Source organism: Saccopteryx bilineata, chromosome 10 (genome assembly GCF_036850765.1).
Source record: "Saccopteryx bilineata isolate mSacBil1 chromosome 10, mSacBil1_pri_phased_curated, whole genome shotgun sequence".
NCBI lineage: Eukaryota > Metazoa > Chordata > Mammalia > Chiroptera > Emballonuridae > Saccopteryx > Saccopteryx bilineata.
Window position 1 is genome coordinate 38,440,563 of NC_089499.1, and position 19,872 is coordinate 38,460,434.

The 19,872-nt window shown below is 48.8% G+C and overlaps 1 protein-coding gene and 1 non-coding gene across 2 annotated transcripts in view; both read left to right on the top strand.

The window, feature by feature from the left end:
• Positions 1-19,872, top strand: part of EPHB1 (EPH receptor B1) — a 452,216-nt gene that overhangs the window by 69,521 nt on the left and 362,823 nt on the right. The gene's annotated exons all lie outside the window — the stretch shown is intronic.
• On the top strand, positions 4,015-4,145 carry LOC136314834 (small nucleolar RNA SNORA31). Its single transcript, XR_010727412.1, has one exon. It is a non-coding gene; the product is annotated as a small nucleolar RNA SNORA31 (small nucleolar RNA).

Consider the following 19,872-nt stretch of genomic DNA (forward strand, 5'->3'; position numbering starts at 1 on the left):
TGTGCCCCCGGCCGTCATGCTGCTGGTTTCCTCCTGCTGGTCCCCTCTCTGTCCGCTGCCACCGGCACATGCACTCTGTCCTCTATCAGGTCCTCCCCTCCCTCTGATTTCCTGCCCCACCCCCCACCCTAGCTTGCCCAGCTCCTCGCAGCCTAGGCTCCTCTTCGCTTCCTCAGCCTTGCAGGTCATGCTTCGTACTTCTTCTATAGGCATTCTGGTTGGCGAGGTCCCCTTTTTCACACCAGGCCATATCATGGCCACTGACTGGCTGAGGATGTCTGCCCCAGGGTCAGTGCTGCCGGCCTCTGATCCAGTCAGTGGCTACCCGTGTTAGGATGCCAGTTTGGGATGTGTTCCTAAGGAGGGGGCAGAGAAGTTGGACCTGATGGGCATTATGATAATAGGGGGTGAGGGGTTAGTCATGAGAACAGAGACAAAGAGCGGCAGGTCCAACCCAGCTCCATGCTGCAGACAGTGCCTGCCCCAAGCCCCTGTCCAAGAGTGATGCCTAATATATCCCCAGGGTGAAGGTGAAGGCAGAGACTGCTAGAGTCTGATGCTCCTAAGTATTTACGTTCTATCACCAGTTCCCCTGCACCTGTTAGTTAATGTGACTGTCTAGAAGGAGAAGGAGTATGCTGGTAAGCTCACATAAATGTTCTGGCTACCAGGGTAGGTACTACTAATTCCATTGGAAAGCAATAGTTTGGCAACCTGAGTATACACCACTCTTGGTGAATATGGTTAGCAAGAATCAGCCCCTCTGTTATCACAGTTGTGATTTCATGAAAGGTGATATCACTTTGGCAGGTTTCCTGGAAGCCACTGAGGGCCTTTGGCTTGTGCTATCCCCCACCTAACTTTTGCAGAACTGCTTCAGGCTGACAACTTTCTCTTGCCCTTAATAGCAAGCAATATGGTCCCATCAACATTGTCATCATCATCATTGTTATCATCTCCAGGATGTCAACTGTAAATTGGAGTGATATGTACTCCTTGGTTGGGGCCCCAGAAGCCTGTTCTATTACCATCCAACTGCTTATTTGGTCCACTAACTGGTCAGAATCAAGGGTGATGCTCTGAGCGTGTTTATGTGAACACTGGAAGCGGCACAGGGGAGGACATCTGGGGCTACCGTAGCCGGCTAATTAAACAGGCAGAACGTATCTGATGTCCAGGTAATTACCGCTGAACATCTGTTAAATATGGAGTTTCATTGATGGCTGGTGTTGTTAGGCACAAAAGTGATGGTGTGTTTGCATCCAACGTGGCAAGGGGTGATTTAAAATCTGTTCCCATCAGCAGCTCACAGAGCAGCCCCAACACGAATTAAGAAGCCTGCAGTTTATGTAACCTGACCCAAAAATCACTTCCCCAAATGGGCACAGAAAAGCTCAGGGAAGGACTGCTAGAAATAACAGCGTGAAATGATAGGCTCTTAATTTAAAAGGACCCCTGAGACCTGGCCAGGTCCATTCATCTGACTGTTGCAGAAACTGAGGCAGCTCAGGGAGAGAAAGTGATCGTAGAGGCAGCGACAGAGCCAGTCAGGACCAGCTAGCCAGAGCCTCTGCAGGGACATCACCCCAGCTGCTGCTTAGAGTCCAGCCTGCCCGGGCAGGCCCCTTGGGGGCACGGGTCCTAGGGCCAGCTCGGGCCATTCTGTTGCACATGCACGTGTGGGACAAGTTGCTTACACAGTGTTTTTCCCACCGGCGTGGCCACGTGAGCTGAGGCCCGTGGAAGAACGGGAGAAGGAATTTGGGGAGGTTTCACCTCTGGTTTGGAGGGCTTATCATTATTATTTTTTTGTCTGCTTCCAAGAAGCAGAGAAACAGCCTGGACTTCTCCCAGTTTCTTGTGCCCTCTTCTAGTCAGTGTCTCTTAGTGAACTGTTTTAGGCTCTGACCCAGGGATGTGCGGTATAATGTCTTCTGTCCTCCCTCCCTCTCTAATTGTTCCTCCTTGCGTCTCACTGGGTGTTCACCAAACGATGGCTGGATGCCACCCAGTGGAGAATGTTCTTCTCAGACACGGCCTCAGGGTGGTGGTAGCCAGGAGGCATAAGGGAAACTTGCCTTGGGCGGTACCCTCTGTCCCAGTCATCCTGCTGGAAGTTAATAACGCAGGCGTTAAGTGGTCCCATTATTCCTGAGATCTCCAGGGGGCCCGTGAAGCCTGATGCCCCAACCCTGTGGCTGAGACCCCACTGAGCCTTCCGCTGGTGCCTGCAGTGGCCTGTCACAGGTTCCATAGCATCTTCCCTCTGAGTCTCAAGACCCGCACTCCTGTCTGCACGGAGCTGCCAGCTACACCATTAACCTTGAATTTCCCTGCCCAAGAGCAATCCTTCATGTCGTTAACAAGCATTATTTGCAAACGTCCCCCTTTTTGAAATAATGACTTATGTTACAAAACCACTAAGTTCATTTTTGGGGGGCGATTGCTCTTCCAGTCGGTGTCAGGTACATGCAGATAAATTTGTTGATATTTTCCTTGCTTTACATAATCTCTGTAATTTTTCTTTGGCTTTGTCATAGTCCACCAAGCGACTGCATAATATTTAGCCATTCTCCTATTTTGTGAAACTGGGACTAAGCATATTGTGTATTTAACTTTAATTCGTATTGCTTTTTCCTTCTTTTGCTAAACTCTGAAGAGTGGGTTGTTTTTGGCCATTTTTATAGCTATTGACAGTGGGTGGTGGGGCTCATGAACCTCAGAGAGCCACTTAGGTGTCTAGCGCTGGGCTGATTAGCCCTGGGCGATGTCTGGGAGGAGTGCCTGGCTCTGGGGGGGAGGGGGGAGAGGAGCTGGTGCAGGTCTGGAGGTGAGGGCAGCAGGGGAGAAAGAGCAGCAGTTTGATTTGGGCCCAAAGTGGTCAGAGGTGTGTACTCCATGGATGCTCTTAGTCTGTCTCCCTAGAGCCCTAAAATGGACTTATACCTGTCTTAGCCACAGTTCCACCTCCAGGGATATGGGCTTGTTTGGTTATAGATTTATTTTTCTGGGCAAGCTATTATTCTCTTTTCTGTTTGAACTTTGTGAGCTCAAAAAAAAAAAAAAAAAAAAAAAAAAGGACACCCAATTAGAATAAATCTTTAATTAAATTGAAACACCAATTAAAACATATCATTAATTAAAATAGGACACTAATGAAAGTGCTCCCAACAAGCATTAGCTAATAAGTCCTGGTAGCTGGAAGCACCGGTCTTAGTCACTGGGTGGCTGGGGCCCCCCGCTGGACGTGCTGCCGTGGCTGGTGGGTTTGGAGATCAGGGAACTGGAGGCTGGCTCTGGGCCCTGGGAAAGGACATCATCCCTCTTGCTGAGTCCCTGAGCCTGTGGCGCTGCTGGTGACCCTCTTGCTCCTCCTCCTGGAGACACAGGGGCTCACAGTAGGTGCTCGCTGCAGGTAGAACTGGCCCAGGCTATCCTGTGGGGCTCAGTGTAGGCAGGCCGCAGGTCACACAGGGGGCTCCACACACACCGCACCTGGCAGCCACCTTGATGCAAAGCCACAGGCACATTTGTGGATGTTGTTTCCTTTCCCCTTGGGATGGCACTTGCGGATGTCCTTGGTGGCGTGGCTCCAAGAACCACTGTGTTTGTGTGGCTTTGCTCCACGGGTCCCTGGCCAGCAGCTGGGATGGGTCTTAGGCTTCCTCTGTCCTAGCTGACCCGAGATTCATGGCCTTGTGTCACCTGGGCCCTCCTACCTGTCTCCTTTGTCTCCCACGATGCCTGTGTGTACAGAGGCCGCTGTCAGCCACGGCCGTCTCCCAGCTAACTGGTAAATTACTGGAAGTAATAAGATGTTTCCCTAAAGCTGTCCCTGGCACCTCCCCAAAGCCCAGTTAGATGTATATTTTTGCTGCCTAATACGTCTGTCTGTTGGCCTCGACTGGCCTGTTTCACATCTTATTGCAATTACCTATGTACACAGCCATCCCCGTTCCTCTGTAGAAGCCAAGGTATGTAAATTAATAAATAGCATCAAGTTACATCTTTCCATGCATCTAGTTGACTGACCTGGAGCAGTTACCGTCTGCTGCTGGGGCTCCATTGTAGATGCAAGAAAAAGGGTCCTCGCGCTTTCTTTCTGCCTGACTGTGGCAGCCAAGATTGAATGGGGGAATACAATAAAAAGAAAAAAAAAGTTACATCTTTCCCATGTAGGAAACTGCATGTTTGTTTTTTTGGGTTTTTTTTTTAATCTTATTTTTATTAATTTTAATGCAGTGACATTGATGAATCAGGGTACATATGTTCCAAGAAAACATTTCCAGATTATTTTGACATTTGATTATGCTGCATACCCCTCACCCAAAGTCAAATTGTCTTCCGTCACCTTCTACCTGGTTTTCTTTGTGCCCCTCCCCTCCCCCTGGAAACTGCATGTTTTTTAAGGGTGGCACTTGACTTTTACTTATTTTTTTATTATCTTTTTTATTATCCACTAATTTTTATAACCACTCATCAACTCTTAAATGTTAAGAATTTTCTATATATTTCACTCTGCTAAGGAGGAGCTCTGGTGTGACAGGAACAGAGTGTCAGTGTGTGAAAGTGGCCCTCCGGGCTCTGTCCAGCCCTCTCTACCTGCAGGGGCTGGGGCCACCAGGCCACAGCCCTGACCCCCACCTACCTGACATGAGCTCACTTCAAAAGCAGGCCAGTTCTTAGGAGAAAAATCAATAACCTCCTGTGTGCTTGCCTTTTAAGCCCAATGCTCTTAAGTGGCAGCTAGCTCTACCAGGAACAAAAGAAAGGAGAAATTACGTAAAAGGAGAATCAATATTGGTGTTGGGTTTTTAAAGACTTAACGGTCTTTTACTAGACTGGGTTCCGGGGAATAGTAGGTATTATTGCAGGTTTCTGGAGCCAGCCTTGGGAAGGGAACTACATTTCAAATTTGCTCTTTCACCTCCGAGCCTGGAAATAGAAGAAAGAGGTGGGGCCTCCCCTGCAGAGCTTTGCTCCCTCTTTCTAAGGCTGTGTCTTCTTACTCAGGTGCGCATTGAAAGCAGAGATCAGAAAAGGTGACGGGCCGGGCGGACGTCCTGATTGGCAGCATCCCACTCCCCAGCCTGTGTTCCCACCCCTTGGCTCCAGGGAAGGACAGTAGATGATAAGAGTGGACGCTGTGATTGCATTTTAATTCACAGCAGCCTTAGTTTCATTCAGGAGGCAGGTAGGTGGGGAAGCAGGACTCGGGGACAGTGTTGTAGCAAGTCACAGAGTCTTTGCTGGTGTCAGGATGAAGGCTCTCCCACTGGAAAAATGCTTTCAGGGAAGTGTGCGTTCTGTCCCCTGTTTTTCTCAAGGATGGCAACGGTGATGGCTCCGGGTCCTTTCATGTTTATGTGACTTCATCTGCCCCTTTTCTGGGCCCTCTGCAGTCAGTTGGTTTTGCGTGAGGTTTCCCTTCGCCTCCTTCCTTTTAACCCCCGATTCTGTGTGTTCAGAACCGCGGTGTCAGGAGAGGACTCCCAGAGACCTGAGCCCCGTTCCCTGCTGCTCAGAAGGATTTGCTCTGGGAACCTGACTGGCTGTCTCCTTCCCTGCGCCCCCCCCCCCCCCCCCCCCGGCGCCCCTGCTCTCCGTTAGCTGGATACCTGTGCACACAGGCTTCCATCCCGGAATGGCTCTGCTACTCTTCTTTCCTTGGCTTTTTCTCAATCTTGTCTCGGGCCTGGGCTGATGGTCCCTCTCATTCTAGTTTGCCCCCTCTCCCTCGCTCTTCCTCCCCATCCCTCTCTCTCTATCAGTTCTATTTCTCTCCGGAGCCACAGGGTGAAAAAGAAATCAGTGACCCCAAGAAGAGAAATGATTTATTCTATCTCTCTGAAACCTTTTCGTGCTCTTTCTGCATGGTTTTCATATGAACCAAAGCAGCAGGTGGGGGACAGTCTCCCCACGGCTGAGAAAAAGAGGGATCAGAAGAAGGTACATGGACGGAGGCGATGCGTCAGGAGGACGCTGGTTTGTGCATTTCTTTGGCACCGCAGATGTTTCTGGAATGCCCGCTCCCAGCCAGCTGGGCTGGCCGGACAAGGAGGGAAGACAACCCCCAGGCCTGTCACCCAGCACTCACAGCCGTGGCCTGGGGCAGGCTGCCAACCCGGTCCTTGCCTGGTCCTCTGAGAGTCAGAGAACTGCGCTGCTCTGTATTTGGTGCATCTTTGAGGAAGTTTCTAGTTTGTCTCAGATTCTTGAAAAGGTATAAGATCTATCACTGGCTTTCAAAAAATTTTGACTATGACCTGTAATAAAAAATACATCCTTTTTTTTTTTTTTTTTTTAAAGTGAGAGGAGGGGAGGCAGAAATATCCTGCATGTGTCTGGACTGGGCTCCACCCAGCAAGCCCATTAGGAGGAGATGCTCTGCCCATCTGGGGCCCTTGCTCCATTGCAACTGGAGCCATTTTTTTACTGCCTGAGGCAGAGGCCAGGGAGTCATCCTCAGTGCCTGGGGCCAACTCACTCCAATAGAGCCATGGCTGCAGGAAGGGAGGACAAGAGAGAGAAAGAGAGAGAGAGAGAGAGAAAGAGAGAGAGAAAAGCAAGAGGGGGTGGGTGGAGAAGCAGATGGGTGCTTCTTCTGTGTGCCCTGGCCAGGAATTGAATCTGGGGACATCCACACGCTGGGCTGATGCTCTACTGCTGAGCCAACCGGCCAGGGCCAAAAAATTCATACCTTGACCTTGGCTGACATGTTTAAGTGTCTGTGTGTGTTTTCTGGGTATTTCTATATCTGTATGCATAGCATCTATCTATGTCTGTATCTAGCTCTGAAACAAAAGTTCCCCAAACAATACTTACCCTTTCTACATCAAAATCAATGTGATGTTTCCTATTTTATTTTTTCTTGATTCTATTATAAGCTATCCTATTTTATATCATTAAAAAATACTGATTGCAACCCACAAAGCTGATTTCATGGCCCAGTGATGAGTCACAACCTGCACTTTGGGAAATACTGACCTAAAGGAAAATATTAAGAATCACTGATCCAGGAACTCTCCTACATCCTGAGTGAGAGTGTAAATTAGCATAATCTTAATGAAGGCCTTCTGGCAATATCTGTCAAAGTTACCAGTACATATACCCATTGATCCTGACATTCTATTTCTAGGATTTATCTCACAGATATTCTTGTGCAAAATGGTGTTCAAGACAATTCTTTGCTCTATTGTTTATAATAGTACAAGCCTGAAACAACTCAAGTGTCCATCGTTTTGGATCCCTAGTGGAACGTGCATGCAACGGAATAATGCTCTGCAGCTGTTTAAAAAAAGTGGGGGGTGGGAGTTGGAAGCTCTCAGTAACCTGAGTTGGAAAGATTGTCAAGATATATTAAGTCAAACAAGCAAGATGCAAAACAGAGTGTGTTATATGTTACCTTTTGAGGCCCTGGCTGGGTAGCTCAGTTGGTTAGAGCGTCATCCTGATATGCTAAGGTTGCAGGTTTGATCTGTGGTCAGGGAACATACAAGAATCAACCAAGGAATACATAAATAAATGGAACAATCAATCAATCTCTCTTTCTCTCTCTCTCTAAAAATAAATCAATATGTTACCTTTTGAATAAAAAAAGGAGTAATTAAACTATATTTATACATGCTTATATTAGATTGAACCAGGTGAAATTACCATTTTCATAGGTCAAAATGGTTGAGTATTGACAATTTCACGTGGTCCAACATAACATGCCTAAAGGAAGGATAAGGTCAGAGATGAACTTACCTGGTGAAGGCTGAAAGGAGACTTCTCACTGGGACCTGCTACAAATAGGAACTCTGAGGTGGTTCGTGGGAAAGGAATGGGGTCACTCTGAGCTAAGGCAGAGCCAAGGGCAGCCCTGTGCCCATGTGGAGGGTGAGTTGTGGCCGGCTGCCCATCTTCACGTGTGAGTCCCAGTCAAGACTAGCCCCAGACAGTAGGCAAGAGGCTGGGGCAGAGAGACTAGCATCTTGAGAATACATCTGTCTTTCTCCTCTATCCTTTCCTCTGTCTAGCTGCCACGTGTGGATGGTATGGTAAGAGTGATTTAAAAATTGAACTTTCCCAAGTTTTAAATTTTGAATATAGTCACATGTGGTAAAGGAAGTATCCCCAAGAAGTGTCAGTCACTGAAGGCTGGACCAAGGGGGGCTTTCTGCTTCCTTGGGCTGCAGAGGGCCCAGGACTCAGGAGAGCTGCCCACAGATGGGAACTGGTGTGGTGGAAACAGAGTTCTTTCGTGGAATTGCAAAAAAAAAAAAAAAAGCATTTCGGAGACTCAAATACGGGAGGCTGAGGTGTTGTGGTAAGGTTTGTTGGGGTTGAAATGGAAGGCTGTGCCCGAGTTCCTGAAGTCTCACTGTGAAAGAAGCCTAGTCTTGTTTTATCTAGCCCGGAAGAAAGGCCAGTGTCCATAAACTTTGTGCCATTGGTTCAGTCCAGTTCAATCCCTGACCCCATATGGCTAGCTTAGTGTGTGTTCCAGCTGCATTCTGGCTGGTGCTGTGCCAGGCCTGTGCTTGGAGCCCATGGGGTCTGCCACCGGCTCCAGGCGGCTGCTGGGGCCACGTGGCCGCTATGGAGAGAAAATATGCAGATGAACGAGGCCAGTGCGTGTTACTGTGTGAAGGAAAGAGAGAGAGAGTGAGAGAATGCTCAGCTTTGTTAGGCTGATTATATTATCTTGGGCTTGGGAAGGACCTGGTGCCCTTTCAAACTAACTGATCAATTTCCCAATCTTTTGCAGGCTGGTGTTGTGTCCTGCCTCTAACCAATCCACTTCTTAGATCTTCCAGGGTTTTATGTCCCCTACCCAATCTGATCCTTTTCCCAGGCTAGGTTCCACCCCTATGGTTGTCATTTTAGTTCCTACTGTGCATGTGCTTACCACCCCCTGTGCCATCTTGACGTCTACTGGGCATGTGCCCAGCAGAGAATATCTCCAGCTGTTTTTATTCCTTGACTGGTAAGAACCTTTCTTATCTACTTCCTGCCTGCTTCTGAGATTAGGTCCCAAGGGTAGATGATGCAGTGGTCTCCTAGAGAGTGTTTGAAGCTATAGCTTCTTAACGAAGCACAGTTTTTAATGTCTGATTCCCTTTGCTTCCTTCCTTTATTGATACTAACTACCTATGCTAACAGAACCATCTCTCATGACCAAGGCCTGCTGCCTGATTCCCAGCCTGATGGACAAGCGCTGTGAGGTTTCTAAGACCCTAATGTCCATCTGAGCAGATGTCTTGAGGGGTTGACTGATGCTGGGTAGGGTCAGGGTAGAGCTGGGCATAGAGGTATGGCCTGGTCTGTTCACTCCAAGACCCATGCTAATTTGATTTCAGGTTTCCAGTGCTAATGGGGATTTCTGGGCAGCTGGCAGGGTATTCAGCTAGGTCATCACACGGCCACATTTACCTAGGCACTTCATCACCATGGGGAGCTTGACACTAGCACTGTAGACTTGTAGATTGCTTTTCGTGAGCACATAGGAGACAGATCCATCTTTGCAGGGCAGAGTCCCTCAATCCATGTTCTCAGACACTCACATGTGGATGAGGCCTAATGTGTTTTCTACCCTGGGAACAAAACTGTCAAGGGGAGCAGACCCAGACCCTCTAGCCAGTATACCTTCTCCCTCTGGCAACTCCACAGGTGCAGAAAAAGCATCAGAAGGCCTTTGGCAGGTAGGAACTGAGCTATGCAGGCCAGCCTGGGGCTATGTAACAAGAGCACTGATGTGTCATGGGTTACCTAGGGGATACCTAGAGGCAAATCTCTTCCACTGAGAATGGGAAATGTATGTTTGTTGGGGTAGGGGCAATGCTGGGAGGGCCATGGCTTAATTGCTTCTGAGAAATTTCTTTTAATTCTCTGGGTGTAATCTGTCCCCCTGATGGGCATTTTTCTTCATTAGCCTTATGGATACCTTAAATCCAGTTATAGTTGATTCTAGCTGGACAGAGATCTTTTGTCTCCTTCTGAAACACCATGTGTTGATGTCTTTCCAAGTTGTATATTTATTTAGTTATTTTGGCAGGTGAGGATGTTACTCCCTCTTTAATTTTCTGCCTGGGTTTTACCCAACACCCCGTTGCTCTGGTAACAGAGTCAGCACTGGACAGTGGTCAGTAAAGAGAATCGTGATCTCAGTGGGGCTCTGTGAAATTGATCAGGAAGTGCTGGGTGGACAGGATGGAGTGCGCAGGAGCTGGGTGGGGACCAGGTAGGAAGTTGCTGTAGCAGGTCCCGTGAGCAGCCCAAGGTCTGGGCTGGGAGGAGCAGGTAAAAGGGAGTGAGAGATGCCAGCAGCCTTGGGAGGGAGGAAGTGACGGTCTTCAGAAGCTGATTCAGTGTCAGAGGTTAAGAAGACGGACGTGAGGCCGGCTTCAAGCCTGATGCTGGGAGGTCTTCGGGAAAAGATGCAAAATTAGTTCAGGATTAGACATTCAGCTTGGACGTGGTGACGGGGATGGAGAATCTCTCTCTCCATTTCCCTCAGCCCCAATTCTCTTCCCCTGGTAGTCAGTCTCAAGCTTGTGACCGAGTTCAAGATTTTGGCCTGAACTTTAGGCCTGACCTGTGGTGACGCAGTGGGATAAAGTGTCAACCTGGGACACTGTGGTTGCCGGTTCGAAACCCTGGGCTTGCCTGGTCAAGGCACATATGGGAGTTGATGCTTCCTGCTCCTCCCCCTTTTCTCTCTCTCTCTCTCTCTCTCTCTCTCCCCCCTCTCTCTAAAAAAATCAATAAATAAAATATTTTTTAAAAAATGTTAAAAAAAAATTTGGCCTGAACTTTAGAGAAGCAAAGATGGAGGTGAACCACTCACATGAAGAAATGAATGAAATCTCTGAAGAAGGAGTGCAGGAGAAGTGGGTGATCAAAGACCAAAGCAGTCTTAGGGATTCCACCATGGGGGAGTATAGTGCCATGCCACTTCTCAGTGGGTCCTGAGCTGAGAGCGACAAGATGAGGTTGAGTGGAGAGCAGGCTGGTCTCCCAGGGCTTCCGAGCATGCCTGTTGGTGTTCCCTTCCCATGGGCTCTGGCACCAACAGTTCCTCCAACCTGTTGTGGTAAAGGAGCTGGGGAAACTGGGGGAGAACTAGAACCAGCAGAGGGTGTATGTACCCAGAGGACTGTAGATAAAGACTTCATTTCTCAGCATGAAGTTCAGGGAGAGACTGGAAGGAGGGATTCCACTGCAGCCAGGGTAGAAGACTAGGGTTAGAGGAGTCATTGACCAATGAGTTAAGGTTTAATGAAAAGATACCAAATTGTTCTTAAGTGCTTATCTTTCTTTGCCTCTTAATCTTAAATTATGTATCAGATTTTAAAATGTGGACATGATTAATGCTACTTAGGCTCTCCAGCTTGGCTGTTTTAACAAGGAGTTATATTTTAACTTAAAAAGCATAACTGAGAGGAGACGCATACCATTTCTCATCAATTAATCACCCGTGCGTGAAGCTCAGCTGCTTGGACCCTAAGGCTGCGCGTGAAGGCACCACTGCCCACTGGGCGGTAATTTACCCTAATTGCTGGCGGAGTGCTTTGGAGAGAATAAACTGAGTGCTGCAGCTGTAATGTGCCGTGAGGGTTACAAGGAGGTTCTTACGTTTCACCAAGAAGGGAAATGGATGTAGAGGGTGGGATGGGGGGGAGGAAGAGCAGTGTCGATGTCCTTGGAGGGGTCATCTTAACTAAACCTCCAGACCCATCCGAGGGAGGGATGAGTCTTTGAAGGGAAGAGGTATCTTAAAAGGGCTTGAGAAGTGAAATGCAGAGTAGAGGCCAGAATTGCACAGTTGAGTTCAGTAGACACTTATTGAACACCTACTATGTGTCAGGTTCTTGGGATACAACTGGAAATAAAACATATTCTTGTCTTAAAGTTGTTTGCCAGACAGTGGGGAAAATGGACTGGTAAACCATTGGATCTGGCTGCACCTGTGGTCCATTGAATAGCAGATGCTTGGATAAGGCACAAAATGGGACCTCCTGATGGGGAAACAGCGAGTCCACAGAGGTCTGCTGCCATGCTGTGCCACCACCTGTCACGTGCAGCCTCGCATTTGAGGCCATGGGCCTCCAGGGTTTAATGAACTCTCACCACCAGAGGAATAATTTGGTGGGTTCAAATCCCGCTCTGCCTCTTACAAGTTGTATAGCCTTGAGTAGGTCACTTCACATCTCCGTGCCTCAGTTTCCTCACAGTGGTACTTCACAGGGCTTCTGGAAGGATATGATGTCTTATTACACAGTGTTGCTTTGGTGATGGAGAAGGAGAAGTCATCCAGAAAGCAGGACTGTAAGGGAGCTCTTAGGGGAGAAAAAGCTAAGGAGGTGATATGAAGGCCAACTCAACTTGGCTTAAGAAATCCGGGAATTCACTGACTTCTCAAGTGGACCAAGAAGGTCAGACCGTGCCATAGTCTGGTCTCTCTCTCCCCCTTGGTGGCTACTCCCTCGCGATTCATGCCGTTCTCACAGTCTCTCTGTGAGGAGAGCATGACCTCATCAAGATAGCTGTGAGCAGCTCCTGGGACTACAGCCTTTTAGAAGGAATTCATTGAGGAATAATAATAGAAGGCTTTGTTCCTGGACCCCTAGGGAGAGCCCCTTGATGGACTCTGGGAGAGCTGAGCCTATGCCTGACCCTGAACCACTCACTGAGGTTATCTGAGCGCTTCGAGGTCACTCCACTCTCGCCACCTGAAATGCATCCTCTAATGATGTCCACCTACCTGTGGCCTCTTTCAATAGAGCAAGTAGTTTGAGTGCAAAATCTGCTAGGCTTTCAGTGATATTTAATTTTGATCTTTTAGATTTTTTAGCTTTGTCTTATCCTGTCCAAAAAGTGAGCAATTTTTTTTTTTAGCAACTTGCATTATTTTTGTCTTTTCAAAGCATTCCACTTAGTGTCATGAAAGTGATCGCTCTCTTGCTTCACGTTCTGACTCCATTGGCTTGTTAATATAAATATGATATGTAGTTCAGTATGTATAATAACAAATACATCTGGCAAACAGGCATGGGGTCAAACATAGCAGGCTCTGGATAAGTTAAAAATTTTACTTAATTTGCAGGGCACAAGCTCAAAGGTCTTCCTGAGTTGCAAAAAGTTTGTGGGCATTTGACAGAGTGAATAGAAAAAATAGGTAAAGCAGGTAAATCACATGAGGTCACCCAAGAGCATTCTGTTGCCCAAGTTGCTCTCCAATGACTAGCCTGGATGGCAGATTCAGGGGCTCCGAAGAGAGTAAAGTAGACCCACACAGGGTGGGCGGGAGAGCAGGGAGCGCCGGCCTCCCTGGAAAGAGCCAGCAGTCCAGAGAGAAACATAATGATTTAGTTCACATGCAGACGGATGGCCAGAATCTGGAAGACTCTGGTGTCTAGGACGATACCTAGGCAGAGTTCATGGGCACAGGGTGGGGATGGCAGGGCAGCATAGCCCCTGCCTACCCACATTCGTGCATTTCATCATGGTGTGGCGTGTGTGGAAGAAAGAAGAGGACGCTGGCCCCTGCCCCTAGGCGGCAGAGCAGAGCAGGGGGTAACCCTAGCTCGCATACAGGAATGTTCCCCTTGGGTCACGGGGGGAGTATATTCAGAAGGGGCTGCCTACCCAGGAAAGCCAGGAGGGCACTGACCCTTTGCTCAGGGGCCCAGGTAGGCATGAAAAAAATTGAATCCCTCTGGATTCAAAATCTTGGGCAGAGACTGGCACCATCTGATGCTCCAGGGACTGCCTGATACCAGCTGCAGTGGACTGGGGTGACCCCGCCTCGGAAAACACCAGCAGTCGGCAGGGCAGGTCTTAGGAGCCTCATTAATAAAATGAGGACAAGGATACCTACCTCACAGACTTCTGGTTTCAGCTCATGTGAAGCAGTTTACCTAGTTTATATGGCACAACTGTGGCAGAGCAGGGTCTTTCCTACCAGCCCCAGAGTGGTCCACACACAGATAGGCTGCTGCCTCTCCACCAGCTAAGACTCCTCCTGCCCCTGAGATGGGTGGTCTATGACCCTTCACCATGGGTTACTGCAGAGTGTGAAAGACCTCAGCTAAGAATGAAGCAAAGATTAGAAAAGCGGAGGCCACAGGAATACCTATTTACTAAAACAATATTGGATAACGACTTTTAAACAAGCGGCAGCTCAGGGAACGAGTGGAGCTGCGTGATGACCCCAGAGCTTAATGAGGAGGCCATCTCTTATTTGTAACAATGCCGCTTTCTTGCTGTGATTGCACACGTGCCCCTGGGTCTAGGCAGGTGGGTACTTTTCATAATCTGAACAACAAATGAGTCTATTTGGCCAGTTCTCTGATCTGGAGGATTGGCTGAGATGAGAGAATGAGGAATTCAGGAGTTGAGGTTCCCTGGACATCGGCACTGGGGTGGTGGGCAAGGGGCTACGCTCTGGAGTTCTCAGAGTCCTTTGTTCAAAGTGAATTTAGTTACCAGGGACAGAGCACGCAGATGTGGGGGTGTAAGTCCAGCACCTCGCCATATTCATTATTTATTATTTACGATCGCCATTATTATTGCTTTTATTTATCGAGTGCACTGCACTTCGTATTCCAGGGTTCCCTGGGTGATCTCAACCGATCTTGAGACTTTGTATTTCTAGGCACTGACAGCCCCCTAAGTTATTTTTATACCAATCTCTCTACTCTTTGCAAACAGATAATCCCCTTTGTCCCTGGACCTCTCCACTGGCATGTCTGACAGATTCCTTAGCGACAGCATGTCTTTTTTTTTTTTTAATTCATTTTATTATTTTATTTTTTAATTGATTTTAGTAGGGTGACATCAATAAATCAGGGTACATATGTTCAAAGAAAACATGTCCAGGTTATCTTGTCAATCAATTATGTTGCATACCCATCACCCAAAGGCGACAGCATGTCTTGACAGAGCCACACCTCTGTCAGTCTTTGCGCCACAGAAAATGGCGTTATGATCTACGTGGTTCATCTTCAGCCCCTCCCGTTCCCCCGTGGCCCTCATCCAGTCTGCCCCCAGCCCCTGCTGGCTCTTCTCCCAGCGCACCTCCTGGATCTGTTCACATCCGACCCCCACCTGGTCCTACCTCCCATTCCCAGTCATCTTTTCCTCCTAACCATCAGACATCCCTGCTTCCATCCAAACTCTAAGTCAGATAATCTTCTCCCATCTAAAGCCTCCTCGTGCCTTCTCATTACACTCACCTCAAGCCCCCACTTTGTGCCATGGCCGCAGTTCTGACGTGCGCTGATCCTTGCCCACGTCTGCAGCCTCTCCTCCTCCTCACTCTTCCCCAGGCTGCACTGACCGCCCTGGCCTTTGCATAGGGCACACTCGTTCGCAGTTCAAGGCCTTTGCAGTTGCTGTTCCCTCTGCCTGGAATGGTTTCCCTCTGGGCTTCCCAGGACTGGCTCCTTCTTAACAGAGCCCACCTTCGTTAAGTAACACCCCCTGCTGTTCCTTATTATACAATCATACTTTAATATATATAGCACTTGCCATTATCTGAAAGTATCTTACTGTTTTGTTTACACGCACAGTGAGGGGTGGGCGGGCAGGGAAGCGGTGTAAACTTTGCTGGAGCAGGAACCATTTGGTGTGTGGGTTTGGCTCTGAACAGGGCTATTCACAGTGCCAGGGACATAGTAGGCTTTCCATAAATATTTATTGAGTGAATTCATGAACAAATGTTTTTCTAATTTTAATAATAACATAGCAAAGTAGGTTTCACTTGCTCAGTTTTACGGGAAGTAAAGATGTCACAGATCTTGCTTCAGGTCATCTAGGCTTGTAGGTGTTGGAAAGGAAGTTCAAACCCAGTTTTATCTTGTTTCCACGCTCTTCTCCAAAACCATGCTACCTTTCCCAGACAAACCCATCTGCGTGCTGCCTCCAAAAGACAGAATATGGGGATTCCCTGGGAGTGTTCCTAGTCATGGTCCTCCAACAGAGGGGTCACTGTGTCTGGACCATGAGGTCTCGGCAGTGACCATCATCCTCAACCTCAGCTGCAGGTGAAAGAGCAAGTGTGACTTGGGGTGGGGTGAGGGGTTTTTTGGGGGGTGGAATGACTAGTGGCTGCCCTAAAGTTCTGGGTTATCCTCACTGGGATGACATCAGTGTGCCCCAGGGATGCCAGCAGCCAGCCTGCTTAGAGGATTAACCCAGTTAATTGCACCAAACGGGCAAGGTCAACGTCTGGAAAACAGAAGTGCAGAGGCACTGGAATGGAGCCGAGTGGGTAGCTCTTTGGTAGCAAGAACTGGATGCTGTGTTTCTATGCGGTGACACAGCAGCTGCCATCCACCTCTGAGACCTGTGCCTGCTCTTGTTCCGCATGTAGAAGGAACTCCCTTACGCTGTAAAATCCTTGCCTTTCCGGTCAGGTTCTAAACCTCCCTTTTTCCTCTGGTACATTCTGTTTGTCCCAAGCCTCACCTGATACCTGAGAAAAAAGGATGACCTCTCACAACAAATTGGCCAAGGATGATAGGATTTAGGGTGCAGCTTTGCCTCCCTAAGACCAGCGATCCTGTCCATTCAGAGGGCTCTGGGATGCCTCACAAGGTAGCCTTGACATGTTTACCCTGGCCCTTGTAAGCACATCAGAAAGATAATTCCCACTCAGGGAGAGGTCTTTTGCTAACTGTCTTAGTTCTCTCTCCCGTTGCCTCTTCTATTCCTTATAGTTTGGATCTGGTGCAATTAATCAAACTGTAAAGGAGTCCAGGAACATTACAAAGAATTTGCCATTTTCATGCAAAGCTGTAAGACATGGCTATTTCACATGTAACGATTAGACGTTTTTATGACCAACCTATCACATTACACACCACAGATTTCTAATAAATAAAGCAAAGCTGGAATGGGGGCTGCCAGTGGTATATAACAACCCAACTAATAATACTGTGGACAGAACAGTGCTTTCTTGACATCTAATTTACTCAATTACATGAGCGATCATGTCACTCCCTGCTTAAGCCCCTTCAATGTCTTTCCATAAATTAGAATGACAGGTGAATACCTTAGTGCCCCCCTTCATCATGGCACCTGTGACACAGCACTGAGAGACTATCCCCGTGTGACTCCCTCACCCAAATGGGTTTCCCATGAGGCAGGGGCTGCACTATTTTTCTTGGTGTCCCTTGGCTAGCACAGAGCCTAGCATCCTCAGAGAACACAGCAGAGTTTTGCTGAGTGGGTGAGTAATTGAATGATTAACACTCAAGGTACTATGGACAGGGACAAGGATGAACCGGGAAGCATCTTATGGACCTAATGTGGCTCAAAACTCACAAAGTGACATTTCTAGGTACCTGACACATCACCTGGATTTTTCTATCCTAGCTCAGACTCTTAAACTTGAGCCACTAAGTTAAAATATGCTAACCTCATTACCCGTGCCGCGACAGAGGTTGAGGTCATGAACAAACTCGTATACAAGGGATGGAGAAGGAGAGAGGGAGAGAGGAGTGAGGTGGGGAGAGAGGCGGAAAGAGGGTGGGCGGGAGAACGAGCTGTTTGAGGGCACGCTCCAGAGTGAGTGGGGGCAGGCAAAGCCGTCTGCTCTGTCCGGTTCCCTTATGCTCCTCGCGGCCCAGACATCTCGCTGCTCCCAGAATGATGCTGGATTTGTCATTTAGACTGCCCTGCAAACCTAATTTACCACAGGCTGGCCCCAAGTAAGAGAAAACTTTTCTGGGGTGTATTTGCTCCATCTGAGCCACCCAGATGGTCTGAGGATTCATACTGAGTTGATTTGTATTCTAATAGCCAACCACGGTAATTGTCTTTTTATCTGTCCGCATCTCAGCAATAATAGTGGATATATTTATTGAGGAAATATGGCAGTGGGGACTCGTTACCTGCTGTTGGCAATTCACGAGGTTCTGCTCAGAGCTGCCTGTCATGCAGCCAGGAGATGGTCCTTCCCTTTTCTTCAGTTGAGCCCCTACCCCTGCTGCCTGCCTTTCGGGAGAAGCTAGACCGTCTCAGTGGTGACCATTGCCAGTGGTCCTGTCATGCGTTCTGGGCCGGTAGACTGTGTCCTGTGACAGCTCTGAAGAGGGGTGGTAGGGGTGGATTTAAGGGCACTGGAGGGACCTCCAGTGTAGGTTCAAGCAGTGGTCCCCAACCTTTTTTGGGCCACGGACTGTGGTTTAATGTCAGAAAATATTTTCACGGACCGGCCTTTAGGGTGGGACGGATAAATGTATCATGTGACCGAGACAAGCGTCAAGAGTGAGTCTTAGACAGATGTAACAGAGGGAATCTGGTCATTTTTTAAAAATAAAACTTCGTTCAGACTTAAATATAAATAAAACGGAAATAATGTAAGTTATTTATTCTTTCTCTGCAGACCGGTACCAAATAGCCCACGGACCAGTACCGGTCTGCGGCCCAGGGGTTGGGAACCACTGGGTTAAAGAACAGAAATAACCATGAACAAGGAGGTGCTATTTCTCCATGCAAGCTCAGATTCCAATCTGGTAGAGTAGCTACTATTAGGAAGTCACTGGGCAGTGGTTTGTCACTCAGGCTGGCCTGAGAAGTTTCAAGGAGAGACTGGGGAAGGAGGACGGGGAGTTTTCCTCTCCAGAAAAACGTTGGTAGAAGCGGAATATCGGCTGCCTCTGTGGGTTGGTTCTGGGGTGGAAACTCCCATCCTCGGCCGTGGGTCAGTGCTGCCGCCGCGGGGAGGCTGCAGGATGCTGGCCTCAGCGCTGCCTCTCGCCTCTCGCCTCTCGCCTCTCGCCTCCCTCAGGAGCAGGCACGGCCCAACCTTCTGATACCTTGAATGTCATCCAGAAAGTTGGATTTTTTTTTTCTGTATTTTTCTGAAGCCAGAAACGGGGAGAGACAGTCAGACAGACTCCCGCATGCGCCCGACTGGGATCCACCCGGCATGCCCACCAGGGGGCGACGCTCTGCCCACCAGGGGGCGATGCTCTGCCCCTCTGGGGCGTCGCTCTGTTGCTACCAGAGCCACTCTAGCGCCTGGGGCAGAGGCCAAGGAGCCATCCCCAGCGCCCGGGCCATCTTTGCTCCAATGGAGCCTTGGCTGCGGGAGGGGAAGAGAGAGACAGAGAGGAAGGAGGGGGAGGGGTGAAGAAGCAGATGGGCGCCTCTCCTGTGTGCCCTGGCCAGGAATCGAACCCGGGACTTCAGCACGCCAGGCCGATGCTCTACCACTGAGCCAACCGGCCAGGGCCTCAGAAAGTTGGATTTTTATGTGAAATCTTCACCTTTTAAATATTAGCAATGAATTTTTAAAACATGACACACCGTTCCCTCTGTTCTTTTCAAAAACGTCTGTGGGCAGCGTTGGAACTGTGGCTGCTTTGGCTCCTGGAGGCAGCAGGCTGGCCTGGATCACCTGGCGAGACCTTTGTGTTGAACACCGAGCTTACCTTGTGGGCACACCGTGGTACTCCACTCCTTACCCGAAAGCGCAGAAATGGCTCCTGACGCGGAGACTCCATCCGCTTTCTTCTTGCTGGAGAATTTTCTGAAGGAGCTACCCCAATCAACGTGCGGGCTGTGTTCATTATAGTAGTTAGCCGGCGGCCTAGGTATAGTGTGGGCTCCCGGTCTGTAGTCGTTGCCAAGGCCCTGCCTCTGCTTGTCTGTGCAGCAGACAGGCTGCATTGCTGTGCCCTCCTCCAAGCTCAGGCTCTCCGATCCTATCTGAGAAAAGGTAGTCTCCTTCCCTCCTTTCCCTCATCTTTGTCTGACTCGGGGCTGGGGGCCGTGGGCAAGGCTTTTGCATCAATTCTCGGTGCTGCCTAGTGCTTGGCTCCTGGCATCCTTAGGAACTCTTTTCTCAAAGGTTTGTTCTCCCATGGTGCTTGCTGG